The sequence below is a fragment of the Drosophila innubila genome (genome assembly GCF_004354385.1).
Source record: "Drosophila innubila isolate TH190305 chromosome 3L unlocalized genomic scaffold, UK_Dinn_1.0 0_D_3L, whole genome shotgun sequence".
Classification (NCBI taxonomy): domain Eukaryota; kingdom Metazoa; phylum Arthropoda; class Insecta; order Diptera; family Drosophilidae; genus Drosophila; species Drosophila innubila.
This window is the reverse complement of record NW_022995376.1, coordinates 24180492-24190211: the sequence shown is the minus strand read 5'-3', so window position 1 is coordinate 24190211 and position 9720 is coordinate 24180492.

Below are 9720 nucleotides of genomic sequence, written 5' to 3'. Positions count from 1 at the left end.
TTCAGGGAAGGGAGAGAGAGTTCTGAGGAGATAACGAGAAAGAGGCTATTATAGTTGGTAAATAAGTTGGCGTGTCAAAAATGTAAAACAAACTTGATCTGCTCCAACGCATTTGGAGTCTGTGGGTTTAAGTTTGGTATATCTATCTCTTGTAGTCTTTGAGATCTGATCACGAATATATATACTTTATGGGGTCGGAGATGCCTCCTTCTCCCTGTTACATAAATTCCAACGAACACAATATACCCTTTTACTTATTTTTGAAGTAACGGGTATACAATCTTATCAAAAAAATCTAAATTAAACAAACTGAAGAGAGTCGATTGATATTGGCAATTTTAAATAAATAAATAGCTAGAACTTGAGTCAGCCATAATAAATATTCAAAATGCTTACCATTTAATTTAAACCTCGAATTACTAAATGTAATTAAAATATTTTTCATATAATATCTTAATATTGTTTATAATATGATTAAAGAATCATTGCAGAAAAATTTTAAATCCAAGAAAGACAATCCAAGTTTAAAGTTTAATTGAATTGATCTATCGATTCTTTTTATAATGATCTTGACTGGCTAAACTGACTTGCAAATTAAAGTCAGATTTAAAATTTTCTTTATTGTAAAACTAAAATACTCGTAGGTAGGGATATGAAATTAAGCTTGCTACAATAAAGCTCACATATTTGAATGAATGAATTGGTAGAAGGATATGAGGTAAGAGGAACAACCAATTGTCATTAGCGAGTGACTTCTGCAATTTTCTGTCATTGCGTGTTGTGCTTGTCATTGTGTCATTCAGACATTCTGTCAATTTGTCAGCTTGACGGTCGTCTAATATGCGCAATTATTTTCAAATAAATCAAATTAAAATAGCTCAAAAGGAGATATAGAGAGAGAAATGAATTCAAATAATTGTGCATAATTGGCAATAATTTAAAAGATCATAGCACTGTGATAATGCTATCAAAGACGACAAAAGAAACATAAGCTAAAGCAACAAAAAAAAAACCTAAAGAATGATAAACCTGTCGACTCATTAAAACGCAATTTCTCTCTATTAGCCGTAGGCCAGAAACAGAAAGAGAAAGAGAGAGAGAAAACGAGAGTGACAGAGAGAGAGAGTGGGAGAGAGATTTGTAGGCACTGTGACAACGAGACAAAGTTCAACAAAAGATGCAGGAAACGGGATGGGACTGTAAAAAGCAAGGAAAAGGCAAACAAACTGAAGATAAACACTCACGACTTGCCCGTTTTTTTTCCCTTAGCTCCTTTTTCTGCATGCTATGAAATCAATAGAGGTCAACCTTTTATTTATAGTCTGTACACGCCCTTAAAGCGAGCTTCTGTTCCTCCTTCTAAAGCTTAAATCTGAAGCCCCAGAAGCAAAAGCAAAACCATTTGCCATTTTTGTTTGAGTTGCCATTGGTGCGTTTTTCATTTGACTTGACTTGCAGTTCAAAGGACACCTTAACTGGGTCTGGGACTGGGACTGTGACTGTGGTTGCTCCTGAGTCGTTCGAGGTCAACGGCGGCAAAGTGTTCGCTTTGCCCTGTCAAATGACCAACCTGTCTGTGTGTGTGTGTGTGTGTGTGTGTGTGTGTGTGTATCGTGCATGTCAAAGTGCCTTTCAATATGAAATGTTTCTCCTGTTTTCTGTTTATTTCTTGAAAAGAAAAAAACCATTAAGTCAATAACTGTGCGATTAGCCAAGTTCTTATGTCGATAGGCCCGATTTCTCTGACTCCTTTAACTGCATGACTGGGCAAATAATACTGACCGGCTGACCGACAGTCTGACACACTGTTCTGCCGTTCTGCTCGACCTGTCAATATTCATTTATTAGTTGTCATTGTTGGCCTAAAAGTTAGCCATGTAACTTACTTTATACCCAATGACAGCGGCATTTGGCCAATACTCATGAATACGCTCAAAGACAAGTGCACAAGTTCCCTAAGTAAACAAATGGTTTATCTCAAGCTTGTGTGCTTCTTACAATTCACGTATATCATCATAAGAAACTCATTTTAATATTTGTATACTAATTTTTTATGTTTATTTATCTAATCTCTTTTAAAAGTCATTCAGACAGAAACAGCAAGAGTGAGTCGGTCAAAATATCCAATAAAAAATCTTCTTTCATACATACAAATCTTTAAGTTAATTCTTTGATTTAAAAGAATAATATTTATCAAAAATTGAGGAATTGAATAAACTGATAGATTGGTGTCTACAATTTTTCTGTATCGGTCTCTATTTCGAAAAATAAAATAAACGATAAAAGATACAATAAAAGATACACATATTACGTTGAAGAAGCAACTTTCCACTTGGAAGCCATCAACTTCTGCCTGTATGCGAAAACTTTGAACAAATTGCAGTACGAGATATTTTTATGTGTTTTACAAATCGCTCGACGTTTGGATGGTGCAATGAAAATGATATAAAAATCAGACACTGGAGGCGTTTGAAGGAGGAGTGGAGGGCATGGCGTGGATCAGAATTTGGTGTTGGCCAACATGTATTACACTCAATTAGGCCAATCTCGAAGCCATATTTATGGCCAGAAATAAGTTTATACATTTTACTGGTAGCATAAAACTATGTAACTATGTTGTGTGCCAAAAAATGAGAGCCATAAACTATTTGAACTTACAGCAAGGACGGAGCCATAAAAATCGAAGCCTTATAAATGAGCCCGCATGTGCAAAATTACTTATAAAAAAAAAAAACCAGTTTCATATACACTGAAAAAATATTTTGTTCTTAAAATAAGAACATTTTAAGACTATATTAATCAGAAAAATCAAAGTTCTTAATACAAGAATAAAAATCTTAAATTTCTAGGAAAGTATAAATATGTAATATGATATGATAATATGAAATAAAACAAATAGTGGCTCCGTGGAGCTCTGGCTAGAGAAAACGAGTCCCACCAGTAACAAAAATTAAAATAACATTTATAAAATTACCAAGACAGGAAAAAATGCATAAAAGTCAAAATTAAAAAAAAAAAAAACCAAATTATAAATTTAAAAAATCATTTTTAGTTTTTTATTTTTTGATTTTAAGCACATTTATTCTTAAAAAAAAAGAATTTGGTTTTATTTGAAATGTTCTTAAATCCAAGATGTGCTTTCTTAATTTAAGAACTTTATGTTCTCGACGCATTTTTAAGACCAAAATTCGTAGTTTTGAGACCAAAATCTTGATTTTTCAAAATTTTTTTATCAGTGTTCGGACTAAAAAAAATTATACAAATTTGACTCTTTTAGCATTAAAGTGTCGTCCACTTGGAGAAACTGATTAATTGGCACTTGAAGGGCGTTCCCCGTCCAGCCTTTTGTGGCAGAAGGCATTGTGTGCGATTTGCACCACAAGAACAGGGACCAATTTGGTGTTCTTGTCCTTTTGCTGTCACGGTTTGTGGCATGCAACCTCTGTCCTCCACGTAACCTCATAATGAAAGTCAAGCCAACAATTTGCTTGCAACGCTGTCGCTTAGCAAAGCAAATAAAAATGTTGACCTGTAGCTGTCGTCGTGGTTCTTTCTCCTGAAAGTTTAATGAAACTGTTGTATTTTCTGTTTTTTTGCATTGCAGCTTTTTAATTACTGCAGCAAAAACTAAGTAAAAAGCAAAAATGTTGTTGCAAAATTTGAGTTAGTTTTAATTTAACAATCGAATCGACAATTCATACGAATTTAATTCATAATTGCACAAAGGGACCACTTATCTTTTGTGGACCACAGAGTTGTGGTGGCCTCAGTGATCCACACAATAATGACCCACCAAAATGGGATTTGAAGCACCAACTCAGTCCACAGTCATACATTAATATAGCTTAGGCAAATGCAAATGGGCTTCGTGACAAATGACATGCAATTTTCTAACACAAGAGAACTAACACTCACACACACACACACCACACACACAGTGACATAGAAGAATGCAATTAAAACGAACACCTCCGCCGCACAATCTACACACGCAGCTGGTAGGGTTGGAAAAAAGGACAAACCCTGAGGCCAAAAGGAATGGCGCATTAAAAGGACTTACAAAACTGGCGCCAAAACATTCAGCAGACGGTTACAAAGCTGTGTTGCCCAGCATTAGCAGCTCTACAATACCCAAACTTTGCCCACTTCCCCTCTCTCCTCTACCCTCTCTCCTCTACCCTCTCTCCTCTATCCTCTCTCTATTCCAAAAGCCACTACAAAAAAATGCGACTGTCTGACCGATGTGGCTGCAGTTTTTGGTAGGTTGGCGTCGCTCGGATTTTCCTGTCAGTCCCCGAGTTGTGCCCGCAAACAAAGCGCCCGCAGTCCAAGTGCGATAAATCCTCTTGAAATACAACAAAAAACAAGAACAACAAACAACTACAAAAACAACAACAACAACAATATAAATGCGAAAGAAATAAAAACAATAGAACGACGAGCACACAGCAAATGCCCAGACAAAATGTGTGAAAAGCACAAACATTAATCCTAGTTAGAAATATATTTATTATATTGTAATTGCTGCATGAAATAAGCTTTCGATTTTCTACACCAAAAACCCACAAAGTTTTTTTGTTTTGCCCCAATAGCAAATTCAATTAAATTTATTAGAAATTCGAGTGCTTACAACCACAATCACCCTTAAAGTATGCAATACTGCATAAGTATCTTTTAGATACTCGAACAAAGTAGCTGCATGTTGATTATATGAATAGGTGAATAATATGACCGATATTGTTTAATAGTTGATTTTATATTTAAAACATGATAAATCTTATTGTTTTCAAGACAGATAAAATTTAAAGAAAAGCCGTCAAGAAAGGGGAACTACAGATATACAAATCAAGGCTGCAAACCGGTTCTGAACCGAATATCGTTGAACCGGTTCGGTTCGGGTTTTTAAGCAATCCGAACCGGATCATGAACAGAAAGCTTGATGTTGTATACTCCGTGAACCCGGGCCTGCACCAAACTTATTTCTTTAATAAAAGATTCGGTTCGAAAAAAAATAATTACATTCTTTTTATTCGCGAAAGAGACGATCTATCGAGTTTATTGAATTGATTTCCATGAAAAAATCGACAACTTTTAAACATTTTTTTAATGCGCTTTAATGTTGACAGTGATTTAGCGAAGCTCGCTTTAATATTATATAATTTTCTTAAATTTACTTCGATATAAAAATCATAAAAAATTATATACAAAAACAATATTTTTTTGCACATAATTGAACCTTGGGTTTAGGAGGTATATAAACCGGTTTGCGAACCGAACCTAAGTCTTGCTCTATGGCTCGAACCATCGAACCGAACCTTTACAAAATTTTGGTGGTTTGCAGCCTTGATACAAATAGATATTATTGTGGATAGATAATAAAATCAATAAATTTATACAAGGAAAAAAAATATTTTAAATGGCATTTAATTTATCTCAGCAAATATAATATTATAATTACTAAAAATTCTAGAGCTACAATCTCAAAATAAATCATTCTTTAAGCAAATATCAAACTCATTATATAACTTTCAATGATATTATGACCATTCCACAAAGCTCTCTACTTAAAAAAATATGATGATGTTGTTTCGTTTTATTGCTTGTTTTCCTCTCGATGCTGCAACTGCGGCTTGTACAACAATTTGTGGCATTTATTAAGAGGGGAGGGAACAAGTAGGGAGAATGAGCGTGTTCAAGTGCGTTGGTCGCTTTGGGGCAGCAAATTGCCAATGTAATTGTTGAAATTCCCGTTTCTCTTTCCCTCTCTTTTTCACTCTGGTTTGACTGACTGACTCGTCAATGTTTCGAATGTTTCATTGCCTTACGTTTATTTTTTTGTGTTTTGTGATTGTTTCCGCTTGAGTGACAAAACACGAATTGCAAATTTCAGGCACGCATCAATGATATCTCGTCATTGGAATTCAATTTGCATTGTCCATACGCCGCGGTGTCCACCACATAGCCACAAGCTCACATTCTACTATTTACTATGCGGAGAGGCAAAATGCAGAGTGCGAAGCATGGGTTGGAGGAGGGGTGAGAGAGGGAGAGAGAGGAGGCTGTTTGGCTTTTTTGGGGGGATGGCCATTTGGCTTTCGTCTTTTCGTGTGTTTGTGGTTCAGTTGGTGGCTCGACTCGCGGCTTGTGGCTATCAATTCCCGTCAACGCTTGCAAAATTTGCAAAACGGCTACACACACATACATACACATATTTATATGGATTACAGTCGGCACAGATTCCATTTATACGCATTTAATAGCAGGTTGCGTAATTTATTTTAATCACTTTGCATTTTCCATTCAACAGTCTGATTATCGTTATAATTATTATTTCAATTTAATTATTTTTATTATTTCAACTTGTTACGCCTTTATTTTTTTATAGCTTTTACATAAGCTAATTAAGTTTTCTTGTTTTGACGGCTCATTTAACAAAATTGCATATTTTAAATTAAATAAAATAACAAATGCAACTAGTTTAAAAAATGCAAATAATTTGCAAATATTTCTCATCGAATGCTAAAATGCTAATTGAATTTAGTGAACAAACTACACATAATTTTAAAAGCTTTGCAAATATTAATGAATTCGTCTAAAGTTGTATGCAATTACATATATTACATTTTTAGGGTAGGTCTTAGTGAAAGATAAACACTCAATCTAACATTAAAATACGCATGAAAAACCCCAAATATTCTAAAAGGCACACAATAAATCAAATAGCTTGTATATTTACTTATAAACATTTTCAGTAAAATTGTTTACAAGCTTTTAAATTATATTATCCGTCATATTAAGAATTTTATTATGAAATCAATTCAGCAAATATATACTATATGTATAGCATAGTTTGACGATTATCTGAAAGTTAAACAATGACATCAGATTGACTTAGCTTTAAAAGTAAACTATACTTTTTGTTTGACTTTCAGCTCGAAACAAAACTATTCATAACAATAAGAGCTCCCTACAACATTTTAATAAACATTTGCATAAATAAATAAATGTATATACATAAATACACACACGCCATGTATTTTTATTTTTTGAAAAGGACCACGAAATTTGAGCCAGTCGAATGTAAATGTCTAGCAAAAACTCATTAGCAAATATTTGTCTAAAAAACAACAACAACAACAACACCGACAACAAAAAATTCACTTAACACTCGACCACAAAAGTTTTAGACGGAATCGACGGGGGGTTTTAGACTGATGATAAGGTCTAAGGACTAAGGGTCACAGCGACTGGAAGTTTGGGCAAATCGTTTATAAATCACTTTGCTGGCAGATGCTTCTCTAGGTGGTGGCGAACCGCAAAGGACGATTGATACCTGTATACATAGGATAGCTTTACGGCGGTTACATCGTACATCCGGTTGAAAATTTGCAAATGCCAGCAGAGAACAGAGAACAACAAAACGTAAAAGCGAAATTGTAGCGAAAAGGTTAATAATTTGCAATATCCGCTGCATGCAGCGCCACTTCCGGTTTCCGTTGTCCAGGCTAGCGCTAACCGCACCACAATAAACACAAAGACACAAACAAAATCAAACAACTTTGAGCCGGCTCAGCGCACACACACACACACACACAGAAACAGAGAGAGAGAGAGAGAAACATCGCAGATTTCCAGCAGCGTGTCTGTAATTGCGGTCTATTGTCTATTCCAAATGAGTGACTTTTGAGGTAGGTCTACAGGTCTCCGCATCCAGGCCAAATGGTTTCATGTCTGTCTCTAAGGACCTTGCCATTACATTTTACAATTTTCACGTTTTGCCGTCGGCATTTTATTTCCTTTTTTCGTAAAAAGCCGACAAAATCAAGGATTCGAACATAACATTTGACATCTCGACATGTTTGAGAGCGCGCCAAGAGCACAAGCTTGAGAGCGTAAGGATAATACGTGTTTGAGAGAGTGCGGATAACATTTATGAGAGCGCGTGGACAACATGTTTGAGAGCGCAGCGTGTTGCAAGCACAAGTTGCAGGGGTGACTAGAAAGGAGAAGTGCTTTAACAGCTACTAAAAAGGAGAGATAACAAGTTCGATGCTCGATAAGATTGAATGTAGTAGACTATAAACTGGGAAATATATGGTACTTTTTTATTATCCTGGATTATAAGATTGTATACTAGTATACAGTATGCTAGAATTGTGGGAAAATTAGCAGATTTGGGTTGGTTCTTGGGTGTATCCTTTAGGCAAATACGAATCTTGCATTTTGATAATGCTTTTGGGATAGTATTTTGTAGCAGAAATAGAATATGTATTATAATTTTCATTTAGATCTATTCTAGAATTGAGATTCTTTATTATACCCGTTACTTAAAAATTAAGTAAAAGGGTATATTGTGTTTGTTGGAATGTATGTAACAGACCCTCTAAAGTATATATATTCTTGATCAGCATCAACAGCCGAGTCGATAAAGTCATGTCCGTCTGTGTGGGCGCCTAGATGTCAAAGACTTTAAGAGATAGAGACTCCAAACTTTGAAATTTGTTTTAAATTTTTGACACACTTTAACTTTTACTTTAAAGTTTACACTGTAAAAAAGTATGCTATACATATTAAAGTTAAGTGGACTACCGAATTGACCAGCTCGTGGTGATAACCTTTTAATAGGCCTATTATTTAGCTTGCTTATATGATTGATCAATAAGTGGAAATTTATACAAATGACCCACATATGGGGCTATTATTGGTTGGCTGTTCACTTTCACATTAACACGACACGTGCTTTAACAGATTTCTGTTAAAATGCGAAAATTCTTCTGATTACTTAAAGCGTTGCAACCGCGTTAGTTTTGGAGGAAAGTTGAGAAAGGAACGAAAACGACTGAGGTTTGAGCTCTGAGGTCTGGGTCTTGACAGTACAACATCAACGGGGCTTTTGTTGTACGGGGACAATGTCTGAGGCAGGCAAAACAAAAACAATGCTTGCAACAGCAACAGCAATAGCAACAACAACTAAGACAACTCTTGCTGTTACTTTTGCAGTGGGAAATGCGGTGGCTGCGGGGGCTGAGGGAGATGTGGCGAGTGCTCAAAAGTAGGCTTCATTTTAACACTTAACATGTTAAATTTACATTCGGTGCAGCGCTGCTGTTATTATTATTATTTTTTTCTCTTTCTATGCGTGTGTTTGTTGTAGTTGCTTTTTGTTGCTTATTCTGCTCGTTAAATGTCAAGCGGAAAGTTGAGAGAAAGTCAATGACCGGCAAAGCTTAAAAAAATGTAATAACAATAGGAAAAGTTTGTTTTGGAGTTGAATGAGCGCACTTAGTTTGTGTACGAAGGGTTAGAGTTAGTTCTTGTTGTTTTTTTTTCTGTGCTTTCTCTTGTTTTTTTCCATGGTGTTGAATATAAATTCCGTTGTTACATAGGCGCGTTAACAAGTTGCCAAACAATGTAAAATGTGAAATGAGAAAAGAGCAATGTGAAGTGAAAAGCATTCTGAAGAGCAGAAAATAAGCTATGATTTAATTAGGTATGCAAATTAAAAATCGTATGACGTTTAATACAGCCTTAGATGAAAATACAATTTTCTTGGAGATTAGAGAATTCAAGGGCATAGACAGGGGGGCTTGGCGATGGGGGCACTTCTTCCCCCTACATCTGGATAACAAAATTTTAACTTCCAAAATCCATTTAGATTAGTATCACATCACATAAAATAACAAAATGAAATTGAAACTCTTTCATTGATTGAAAATTGTC